Genomic DNA, 12,327 nt, shown 5'->3' on the forward strand with positions numbered 1-12,327 from the left:
GACACGGCTTCAGGGTGACCAAGGCTGGGAGCTGAATATCCAAGGGTATTCGATATCTAGGAAGGACAGGCAAAAGGAAAAAGAGGTGGGGTGGCATTGTTAGTAAAGGATGAAATCAGAGCAATAGTGAGAAAGGACATTGGCTCAGAAAATCAAGATGTAGAATCAGTCTGGGAGGAGTTAAGAAGCACCAAGGGGCAGAAAACACTGGTGGGAGTTGTCTATAGGCCTCCAAACAGTCGTGGTAATGTAGGGGATGGCATCAAACAGGAAATTAGAGATGCATGTAACAAGGGTACTACAGTAATCATGGGTGACTTTAATCTACACATAGACTGGCCAAACCAAATAAGCAATAACACTGTGGAGGATGAATTCCTGAAGTGTGTACGAGATGGTTTTTTAGACCAGTATGTTGAGGAGCCAACCAGGGAACAGGCTAGATTGGATATTGTGCAATAAGAAGGGGTTAATTAATAATCTTGTTGTACGGAGCCCTTTAGGGAAGAGTGACCATAACATGATAGAATTCTTCATTAAGATGGAAAGTGAAGTAGTCCAATCTGAAACTAGGGTCCTAAATCTAAACAAAGGAAACTACAAAGGTATGAGGAGTGAGTTGGTTCTGATAGATTGGGAAGCTTTATTAAAAGGCATGGTGGTGGATAGGCAATGGCTAACATTTAAGGAACGAATGCATGAATTGCAACAATCATACATTCCTTTCTGGTGCAAAAACACAAAAGGAAAAGCGGCCCGATCATGGCTAACAAAAGAAATTAAGGATAGTATTAGAACCAAAGAGGAGTCATATAAAGTTGCCAGAAAAAGTAGCAAGCCTGAGGATTGGGAGCAGTTTAGAATTCAGCAAAAAAGGACCAAGAGATTGATTAAGAGGGGAAAAATAGAGTATGCGAGTAAACTTGCAAGGAACATAAAAGTGGACTGTAAAAGCTTCTACAAGTATGTAAAAAGAAAAAGATTAGTGAAGACAAATGTAGGTCCCTTACAGTCAGAAATGGGAGAATTTATAATGGGGAACAAGGAAATGGCAGAGCAATTAAACAAATACTTTGGTTCTATCTTCGCAAAAGAGGACACAAATAACTTCCCAGAAATGCTAGGGAACCAAGTGACTAGTGAGAAGGAGGAATTAAAGGAAATTAGTATCAGTAAAAAAAAATAGTGCTGGAGAAATTAATGGGACTGAAAGCGGCTAAATCCCCAGGGCCTGATAATCTGCATCCCAGAGTACTAAAAGAGGTAGCCATGGAAATAATGGATACATTAATTGTCACCTTCCAAAATTCTATAGATTAGGGAACAGTTCCTGCAGATTGGAGGGTGGCAAATGTAACCCCACTATTTAAAAAAGGAGGGAGAGAGAAAACAGGGAACTACAGACCGGTTAGCCTAACATCAGTAGTAGGGAAAATGCTAGAGTCTATTATAAAGGATGCGATAACAGGACACTTAGAAAATATCAACGGGATCAGACAAATTTTTGATCAGCAAGGGAGTCAAAGGATATGGGGAAAGGGCGGGAAAGTAGAGTTGAGGTAAAAATCAGATCAGCCATGATCTCATTAAATAGCGGAGCAGGCTCGAGGGGCTGAATGGCCTACTCCTGCTCCTATTTCTTATGGTCTTATGGTCAGACAAAGTCAACATGGATTTATGAAAGGAAAATCATGTTTGACAAACCTATTGGAGTTTTTTGAGGATGTAACTGGTGGAATAGATAATGGAGAACCAGTGTATGTGGTTTATTTGGATTTTCAGAAGGCCTTTGATAAAGTCCCACATAAGAGGTTAGTGTGCAAAATTAAGGCACGTGGAATTGGTGGCATGGATTGAAAATTGGTTAACAGACAGGAAACGGAGAGTAGGAATAAATGGGTCTTTTTCGGGGTAGCAGGCAGTGGCTAGTGGGGTACTGCAGGGATCAGCTATTTACAATATATATCAATGATTTGGAGGGAACCAAATGTAATATTTCCAAGTTTGCTGACGACACAAAACTAGGTGGGATCATGAGTTGTGAGGAGGATGCAAAGAGGCTTCAAGGCGATTTAGACAAGTTGAGTGAGTGGGAAAATACATGGCAGATGCAGTATAATGTGGATAAATGTGAAGTGATCCACTTCGGAAGGAAAAACAGAAAGGCAGAGTATTATTTAAATGGTGATAGATTGAGAAATGTTGATGTCGAAAGGGACCTGGGTGTCCTTGTACACCAGTCACTGAAAGAAAACATGCAGGTGCAGCAAGCTATTAGGAAGGCAAATGGTATGTTGGCCTTCATTGCAAGAGGATTTGAGTACAGGAGCAAGGAAGTCTTACTGCAGTTATACAGGGCCTTGGTGAGACCACACCTGGAGTATTGTGTGCAGTTTTGGTCTCCTTACCTAAGAAAGGATATACTTGCCATAGAGGGAGTGCAGCGAAGGTTCACCAGACTGGTTTCTGGGATGGCAGGACTGTCGTATGAGGAGAGATTGGGTCGAATCGGCCTGTATTCACTTGAGTTTAGAAGAATGAGCGAGGATCTCATTGAAACATATAAAATTCTGACAGGGCTTGACAGACTGGATGCAGGGAGGATGTTTCCCCTGGCTGGGGGGGTCCAGAACGAGGGGTCACAGTCTCAGGATATGGGGTAGGACATTTAGGACTGAGATGAGGAGAAATTTCTTCACTCAGAGGGTGGTAAACCTGTGGAATTCTCTACCACAGAAGGCTGTGGAGGCCAAGTCACTGAATATATTTAAGAAGGAGCTAGATAGATTTCTAGACACAAAAGGCATCAAGGGGTATGGGGAGAGAGTGGGGATATGGTATTGAGATAGAAGATCAGCCATGATCATATTGCATGGTGGAGCAGGTTCGAAGGGCCGAATGGCCTAAGCTTGCTCCTATTTTCTATGTTTCAATGTTTCTATAACCACCTATGACCATCTGCCAGAAGGACTTGCCCTGCTGATTTCTTTCATTCTCTGTGGAGGGGTTGCTGGTCTTTTTTTGACACTGGAGTGGAATTTATGACGTGGAGAATCGCCAGTACAGTACGGTCTCCTCCAGTGTCCTCCATCACTGTACAGGTTTACAGAGTGCCTAGAGTGAAAATTAAAGATTTTTCCAGAAGTTTGGATTCCACAGTGCAGGAGGTCAAGGATAAAAGGAACAAGAATAGGAGGGTGCATGCCCACTGGTGCTGTACACACAGGGGATTTTATCTGGGAGGTTTCCGCAGGGTCTTGTAGCTGGGAAGCAGGGGGCGGGGGGAGCCCATGGCAGCAGAGCCCAGGCACTCCTGGTATTCCTAGCCGCACTAAGCAAAGTTCAACACTTACCTTACAGGGCCCCTTCTATCTGCAGACCAGGTTTCACTGAGCGGGGTGGTTGTGGTGGGCATCACACTCAGTCAGTGGTTAAAATACCATCAGGGTCCTAATGACATCGAAGCCGATATTAACTAGGCTCCCACCCGGGTTAGGCGGGCGCCTCGGTTACCTAAAATGAGGGCCCAGTTAAAGTGGTGATGGGCAGCAATGGAGAAGTGAATTTAACTGCATGCCCGCCCCACTGGGCGGAGTGGGTTAAAATCCCCCCAGTAAGTCACAGGAAGCTCAAGATATAGTTTACTTTGTGGGCCTTTGGTCTGAATGTTGACTATCCATCCACTTTTTCGCCATCCTCAATGTCATCTGTGTCATCTTCATCATCTTTTTGAAGGTTCTCATCCAATAGTGGCATCATGTGTTTTCTCCATTGCACAACAATATTGATTATTCTCTCTGGGAGGTATTGGAGGAAGCCACCAGACCTGCCAAGGTACGAAGCATTGCTTGAGGACTCCAATGGTCTACTCGTTCAGGGCTGTAGTTGACTCGTCGATCTGGTTGTAGCGTAGTTCGGCCAGTGAACATGGCGTCCTTATAAGATTCTTGAGCCACGTGTGTAAGGAATAGCCTCTTTCCAAGTTGCCTGCTGTGCAGGGGCAAAGTGTGGGGAATGGAGGGTGAGTTCAATATGAAAGCTGCACAGCAGCTGCAGAGAAAATGGGCACAGACCTGCGTGATCACACATCAGCTGCACATTAAGGGAATGAAAGGCTTTGCGGTTCATGAAGGCAGTCGGCCCTGCGGGGAACAAGATGAACTTGCCTGCTTTAGCGAACATAGCATCAGTCATTTGCTTCATGCAAGCATGCCAGAGGCAAAGAAGTTGAGGGCTGTATTAACACTGACTGAAACAAGCAATGCAGTGCCAGCTGTGGCAGTAGGTTGAAGGTCTGTTGAAGGGGACAACACAGGTCTGTGACGGAGTCCCTGGAAACGTGCACCCTCCTTACCCACTGCTCCTCTGCAAACTGCAGGTATCTCATTCGAGGCCTATACATCCTATTGGGAGATTAAGGATGTCTATGAACTCACCTCCTTCTCTGTGGTCTCCCTGCAGCTGCAGCTCCATGTGGTCCTCCCACCTGTTGCTGCTCCTTCTCTTCCTCTTGCCAGAATGGAATGGCCAAAAGGATTCCTATTTTCAGTAACAGCCAGGCCCCTCTTAATCTTCCTGAAGCTTGTCCAGTCACTACAAACAAAAAAAAAACAGTGCTTCTGCGCCCAAAAATGATTGTAAACTAACAGCAAGGCGTCTGCCAAATATTTACAGCGATTTAATTGCGAGCAGGTGAATGCCCCTTTAATTGCTGCTGGAACTGTTCACCTCCCATGAATAAACAACCCATGATTTGTGGGTGGGTTTAGAAAGTAGCGGTGACAGCATTGAGTTAAATGAAAATGGCATTCAGGTCCTAAAAATGTCATAGGACCCTTATTTTAATGTATTAATGAGTAGGGCGGGAACACTGGCTGCCTAAATTAAGGTCACCTCCAAACAGGCAAGCCGATAAACGGCACTTGAAAATCAGTTTCACTCTCTCCTCCTCCAATCCTCCCAGGTCATTCCCATATTCTGTTCCCCTTTTCCCCTCAATTCAACCTGGCAATGTTCTTCCACCTCCTGGGTAAGTTGACATTCTTTTCCTTCTTCCTCCTCAATTCAGCATGGCATTCGTTTCTTCCGCTCCAAACCAGTTCAAGGTGGTACTCTTTGTCTGTGCCCCGCCCTTCCCCCCATTAAAGCTGGTACTTTTCTTCGCCTCGGTTGAAGGTGGCCTTTTATTCCCCCCTTCCGATCTCCTCGGTTCACGCTGGCACTCTTTCACTCCTACTGCATTCTGTAGGTAGGAATTCCCATTCTTGTGATGATTGCCACCTGCAGTAGGCAGTGACCGACATCACTTCCAATTGAAGCGAAGCTGAGGGAGGAAGGTCCAGGTTCAAGCTGAGTTTTGACAACAATCACTGTCGTGGAGCAGGCTCCCAAAAATCTGACAGTGTGAAATGCTAACAGTTGACATGTGTGGTGTCCCCTTCTGTTTTGGAGCTGTTTTATTCACCTTGGGGGTGAAACTGCTTTAGACCCGGCTTCTTGCTGGCAGAGGCCTGAAGGTAAGTCCTGAGAGGGGCGGGTGGGAAATGGAGCACCAACCAGAACGGGGATGGGGGTCGGGAGTGGGGGGGGGGGGGGGGGGGTGCGCAGTCAGGATACTGTGGAGTCGGGGAGGCATTCCTAGCTCCACAGAAACATTTATAAAAAACCTCACCTTTTGTTGGCGGCCGACACTTGGCTCGCAGCAGCCACTGAAGAATGCAGAGTAGAGCAGGCCCGGCTCCTGCTCCGCTCTGCCTTGTCCAATTTCCCAGAAGGGCCTAAGACGGGCGTTAGACCCCTCATTTACATATGTAAGGGGCCCATCCCTTCTGTTAGGTGGCCATCAGGAACGCCTGAAAAATGGCCCAATCAAATATTCGGTCCCTAAAATTGGCCCTCGCTGCGCCTGTTTTACACTCATAAAACCAGGAGCAATGAGGTCCAATTACTGCCACCTTGTGTCTTTCTAATGCCTTCTCACTGGTAATCTTTGTATTTCATCTAATACTGATCACCACTTTTCAATATTTTAAGAAATTTGCTCACAGCCTTTCAAAACTATCAGTAGCTCCTTTATAATTCTCTGCTCCTGTCCTTTACCAGTTGTTGCTCCTTCTAGGAACATAGGAACAGAAGTAGGCCATTCAGCCCTTTGAGTCTGTTCTGCCATTCTATTAGATCATGGCTGATCTATATCTTAACTCCATCTATCCACCTTGTTTCCTTAACCCTTAATACACTTACCTAAAAAAAATCTCTCATTCTCAGTTTGAAATTTTCAATTGACCTAGCCTAAAAAGATTTTTGTAGGAGAGAGTTCCAGAACAGCACTAGGCTTTATGTGAAGAAGTGCCTCCTAACATCACCCCTGAATGGTCTAGCACTAATTTTAAGGTTATGTCCCCTTGTTCTGGACTCCCCCACCAGAGGAAATAGTTTATCTCTATCTACCATATCAACTCCTTAAATCGTTTTAAACACCTCAATCCGATCATCCCTTAATCTTCTATACTCAAGGCAAAACAGGCACAGTCTATGCAACCTGTCTTCAAAATTTAACCCTTTTAGCCCTGGTATCATTCCAAAATTCTGGTGAATCTGCACTGCATCCCCTCCAAGGCCAATATATCCTTCCTGAGGTGCAGTGCCCAGAACTGAACGCAGCTTTATATAACTGTAACATAAATTCCACCCCTTTGTATTCAAGTCCCCTTGAGATAAAGGCCAACATTCCATTAGCCTTTTTAATTATGTTTGTACCTTTCCATTAGCTTTTAGTGATTTCTCTACTTGGATCTCTAAATCCCTCTGTTCCTCCACAGTTCCTAGCTTCTCGCCATTTAGAAAATACTCTAATCTATCTTCCTTTGGTCCAAAGTCGATGACATCACACTTCCCCACTTTGAACTCCATCTGCCACAGTTTTGCCCACTCACTTAATCCATTAATATCCCTTTGCAGCTTTCTGCTCCCATCTACACTACTTACTGTGCCACCTAACATAGTGTCATCAGCAAACTTGGACATACGCCTCTCCATTCCTGCATTTAAGTGATTTATAAATACAGTGAAAAGCTGACGCCCCGGTACAGATCCTTGGGGGTCACCTCCAGTCACATCCTGCCAATTTGGAGTACATACTCATTATCCCTACTCTCTGTCTCCTACCTCCAAACCAATTCCGTATTCATGTCAATAGGTTGCCTCCAATTCCACGTGCTCTCATTTTTATTAACAGTCTCCTATATGGAACTTTATCGAATGCCTTCTGGAAGTCCATATAAATAACATGCATAGATACTCCCTTATCTACCATGTTAGTTACCTCCTCAAAAATTCAACTAGGTTCATTAGACATGATTTACCCTTTATGTTGGCGTCTCTCTTTTTTTTGGTTCAGTTCCATAAAATGATTGTCCTTTCCTCAGTAGGTCTGTAACCAAAATGGAAACCTGTCTTGTCTTCTCCATATTGACAAACCACGCAGCATTTTCTATTTTTACTTCATTGAAATGTATTTGAAATATTGTCCAAACTGGATAAGAAATACAGATAAAAAGATTATTTGAAGCTTCTTCCATTCCAAAGGACTCTGGAATACTCTAGCACCTCTGTCTTTTTAACTATTTTTTTCTGTATCCCTAGGATAATAACAACATATTTTTAGGTTCCTATTTTAAGGAACACATAAGCCCCGATATTTACGGGAAAGAGGTGAGGGAACGGGACTGCCGTGTCTGCGGCCAGGAAACCCGGAAATACGGGAAACGTGGAGGTCCTACCGAATTTAACGGCAGGACCTCATTTAAATTTTTGTACTCAATTTCCCACCCAGCAACTGGCCAAATTGAGAAGCTGACTAGCTGCTATGCGGGAAAGCCTGCTGTACAAGGCCGCAGCCGGGGACCGGAGAGGAGGGAGGGAGGGAGGGAGGGAGAGAGCGCTCAGGGAAAGAGATTGCGGAGGAAGGGGGGAGAAATCGCGAGTGAGGAAGAGATCATGTGGGAGAGATCACGGGGGTGAGAGATCATGGGGGAGAGATCGCGGAGTGGGGGGTTGGTGTGAGATCACGTCGGAGAGATCGCACGGGTTGAGATCACGGGGAGAGATTGCGGGGCAGAGATTGCGGGGGTTGAGATCACAGGGATTGAGATCATGCGGGTTGAGATCGGGGATGGTGAGATTGCGGCAGGAGAGATCGCGGGGGAAAGAGATTGCGAGGGGCGGGACTTTACATGGGAGAGATCGCGGGGGCTGAGATCACATTGTTGAGACCGTGGGGGTGAGATCGCGGGGGGGTGGTGAGATCGCGGGAGAAGAGATTGCGGGAGAAGTGATCGCGGGGAGGGGGTCTGGAGATCACAGGGATGGGGTCTGGCGATCGCAGAGAAAGAGTCTGGAGATCCCAGGAAGGAAAGCCAATTGTGGCAGGTTTGCTTGGGGGGCCAAGGGGAAGCACACCTGCTCCTCCTGGTCCACAAGCAGTGCTGGAAAAGCACTTATCTGCTGGATCTGGCAGCTCTCGCCTCCTTTTAGCTGCTGGGCTTCCCGAGCCCAGGGACACTATCCAAATGGCTGCTAAAATCTGAGGCACGCAGCCTCATTAGAATATTTAAATTCCTGACCCGCCTCTCCAGAGCAGGTTACTCACCTGACCCCAACCTGCCCTGGTTAAGCCAGAAGAGGGCGCGTTCGTAGCAGGTTGGGGTCGGGTTTCCTATTTTTAAGAATTTAAACCCCTCCCCCCCTCCGACCCACTCCCACCCGTCCTGGGGAGTTAAAATCCCCCCCAACGTGTTTATTTCTTTTTATTAACCTTAATGATTTTCCCTTTGATCCAGTGAGGAGATTATCAGGGGAATTGGCCTCACTCAGCAGCACTCTTTATTGTGCTGAGCTATCATCAATTCTCATTTGTTCTGCTTCTGGGAAAAGGGAGGGGAAAATGACGGTCAGGCTGAAATAAGCATTTTCCTCCATTTAACTGAATGTGCAGTGCGATATAGTGTCTATTTGTTCAGCAGCAATTACTAACAACCTGGATGCTTTCCACCCTGCAGTATTTAATGTAAACCCAGCCAGCAGCGTTTCATATATACTATCCCATGGCAGGAAAGAGCTATTGTAAATTGCTCTATAATTCAATAAAGGAAAAGAGATTCTGCAAGGTTTGCACAAAAACTATTTAATTTCCCAAGAAAGTGCAGCTTTGTTTTTTTTTAAAAGCTGAGGAACTTTATTAACACACTCATTTGTACTTCATTCACGTGACTGAGCCTTTGCTGAGCCAGGGAGAACTGTTGAAGTTAATTAGAGTTTCCTTGGTGAACCGCTCAATGAGCATCATGTCAGTTACCTCCCATAATGTCAAAGTCAGCTCCAGTTAAAAAACAGAACTAGGCACAGAGACAAACGGACGCTGAAAGCATACGGAGGCACACAGGCACAGAAACACATGCAGAGACACACAACGGCCTAGAAATTCAGAGAGAACGTGTGCTGAGATTGTGGTGCGTGATAAACCCGCGCCACTCGGTAGCATTACAGGCAGCTCGCAAAATCCATACTCCCTGCTCATTAAAATGATAGCTGTGTGCAGCCAGCGCTGCCCGCGCTGTTCATTGGCTGCACGCATGAATGGGGAGCCGGATATTGGGAGGCCATGACACAACTGAAAGTCAGCCAGCACCTCTTAAAGGGTAGATGCATTGTGGCGGCAGGAAGTGGTGTTAATCGTTTCAGCAGTGAGATGGCTGAAGCTGGGAGACAGCGGGCACCGAGGCTCTCTGATGCTGCACTGGAGGCATTGGTGCAGGAAGTTGAGAGGAGGAAGGAGATTCTCTGTCCATCAGGGGGCTGGAAGCCGTCCAGGCACCTCATGCACATGCAGTGGGAGGAGGTTGCAAACAAGGTGAATTCCAGGAGCATTGCTCCCAGCTTCGTGGATGAGATGCCGGAAGAAGTTTAACGATCTGACTAGAGTTGTCAAGGTAAGAACACTTTTCAATTGGCTTCTCATCACAGCTGCACCCACTCACAGCCTCATTGATTGCAACACCCATAAGAGCTCCCCTCCTCCACCACCATGCATTCTGCTGCAATCAGTGCAGCACACTTCACTTAATATTATTCACCTCACCCTCAAACACTTAGAGCACTATTATAAAAACACCGTCAACTCACATCTCACACACACACTGGCAGCTATTCAACCATGACAGCCACATTACCCACATATCTTGCAAGACTGCCACTAATACACTTATCTCTTCCTTGAAGGTGAAGGTAGCACATAACACAAGGCAGCAGACTTGCACTGGTGGGGGATCAATGCATCTACATACCCTTTCCCCCATTGAGCGATGATGCTGGCAGTGATAGGAAGGGGCAGAGTGGAGGCCGTGGCCACTGGCAATGCTGGAGGATGTGCCAAGCAGGGTTTCTTTATACCTAATCCTTCTTGTCTCTTCTGACTTATCCCTCACCCCACATACTCTGCATGCGAAACTGCAGATGCTTCCAAACCACAGTTCTTCCTCTTTGCTCTCCCCCACACCACAACCTAACCCTTGTCCCATTTTCATTTCAGCTCCTCAGAATGTGGAAGTCCCGCAGCCAGTGGAGAAAGAGGACCAGAATGATCATAAAGATGCACCACGACTTGATCAAACTCTTGCAGCCACCAGACTGACACCACACAGACCTTAGAAGTTAGGTTAGAGAAGGGATCTGCAAGTGGTGACACACCGGGCATAAGTGCATAGGAACCAGGGCAGGGGAATAGGACGCCACAGATGCCATCTTACCAGAGGACGAGGTCAGATACCAGTTCTGCTGAGGACCCAGATGCAGACTTCGATGGGCCAGGCTACCAAAGAAGGGTAATGGGCACACACCAGGAAATGGTTGGTGCACTGGGCAGCCTGCCAGAGAGCTTGTGCGTAATGTCATGGAGCGTGGAGGAGTCCACCTCCAACTTGGTGCAAGGCTTTGTGCAGAGCTTGGAGATTCTTCTGTCCAATGTGGAAAGAGTGGTCAACTCCGTCAGCACCCACAGTGGAACCCACCATGATGGAGCGTCTCATAACAAACCTGACAGCTTCCATCACATCGCTTCCACTGCTGCCATGGAAGCTCAGGCAGCTGCCATCTTGGCCCTGGGTGCCACTGTTGAAAGGGGGAGGGGCTTCCGGGGAGTCACATCACTCCAGTGGTCTATTCTTCAACAGAGCACTAGGAGTACTGAGGTGCTGTCCCAGGAGAGTGGCCTTTACTCCGTGGAAGAGGCACTTGCTGACCTCTCTCAGGACGACAGCATACCTGCTGTCCTACCAGACACTCTGCCAGTGCCCTTGCTGTTGCCTGTCAGCCAGCCAGCCCAGACTGTTGCAGCCCAGGGCGAGATGGTGGCGTCTCAAGCCGGGCCCTCTAGGCCCAGAGCTGCTGAAGTTCATCCTCCAAGGCCATCTGCAGTCTCCTCAATGTAATTCAGCAGCCTTCCACCTCCCAAGCTGCAGCCATTGGGGAAACACCTTGTAGGAGCACCATGATAGGCAAAGGAATATGAAAGACAGGCACTAACACAATGCACAAGGGTGATTAGTGGGTTTTTTTCTGTGAACGATGAGATTATTTATTTGATAAATTTTGTTTTCAGATTTGGATGTGGTGTTGGTTTTTATCTTTGTAATCAAGTGGGGGCAAGACCAATAAGTTGGAGTGTGAGAGGATAATGTGATGGTGATTGAAAGAAGAGAGGTAAGGAGTGTGGGACTGCTGGTGAATGGGGAATTGGTGTCCTGAATTGTTCCTCAATGAGCGGTCTCTTAGATCTCGGGGAAAAAGGGGATCTGTTGGTCGCAGTCTCTCCTCCTCCTTTTCCTCCTCCTGATCTTCCTCCTCCTGCTCTTCCTCCTCCCTCTTGTGGTCGCCTGTCCTGCTCTGTGGTGTCTTCCTTCTTGCTCCCAATCGTGCTCTATTCCCAATGGTGGCCCTACCAGGCCACCCATGTTTGCAGCCAGATAAGTTGCAACAACTGCAAAAGCAGGCAAACCTCTGTTTGTGCAGACAAAATGAACTCTGAAGGGTACTAGAATGCTGCAAAAAAATGCATTGAAATCAAACATCAGCCAGAAGTATTAAACCAGCAACTAACCTGCATGATCTCTTTAAATAGTGCTGGAGAGGGGGGCACGTTCTGCTGAGCGAGGGCAGCACGTGGCGTCCGATTCGTATGGGTTGCCCAAAATGGCGGGCAAGTAGTTTGGAACCCTCATCTGAATAATTTTTTGCCTCCTTTACATTCAGCCAACGTGCGTTCCTTGCACG

Source organism: Heptranchias perlo, chromosome 3 (genome assembly GCF_035084215.1).
Source record: "Heptranchias perlo isolate sHepPer1 chromosome 3, sHepPer1.hap1, whole genome shotgun sequence".
Classification (NCBI taxonomy): Eukaryota; Metazoa; Chordata; class Chondrichthyes; order Hexanchiformes; family Hexanchidae; genus Heptranchias; species Heptranchias perlo.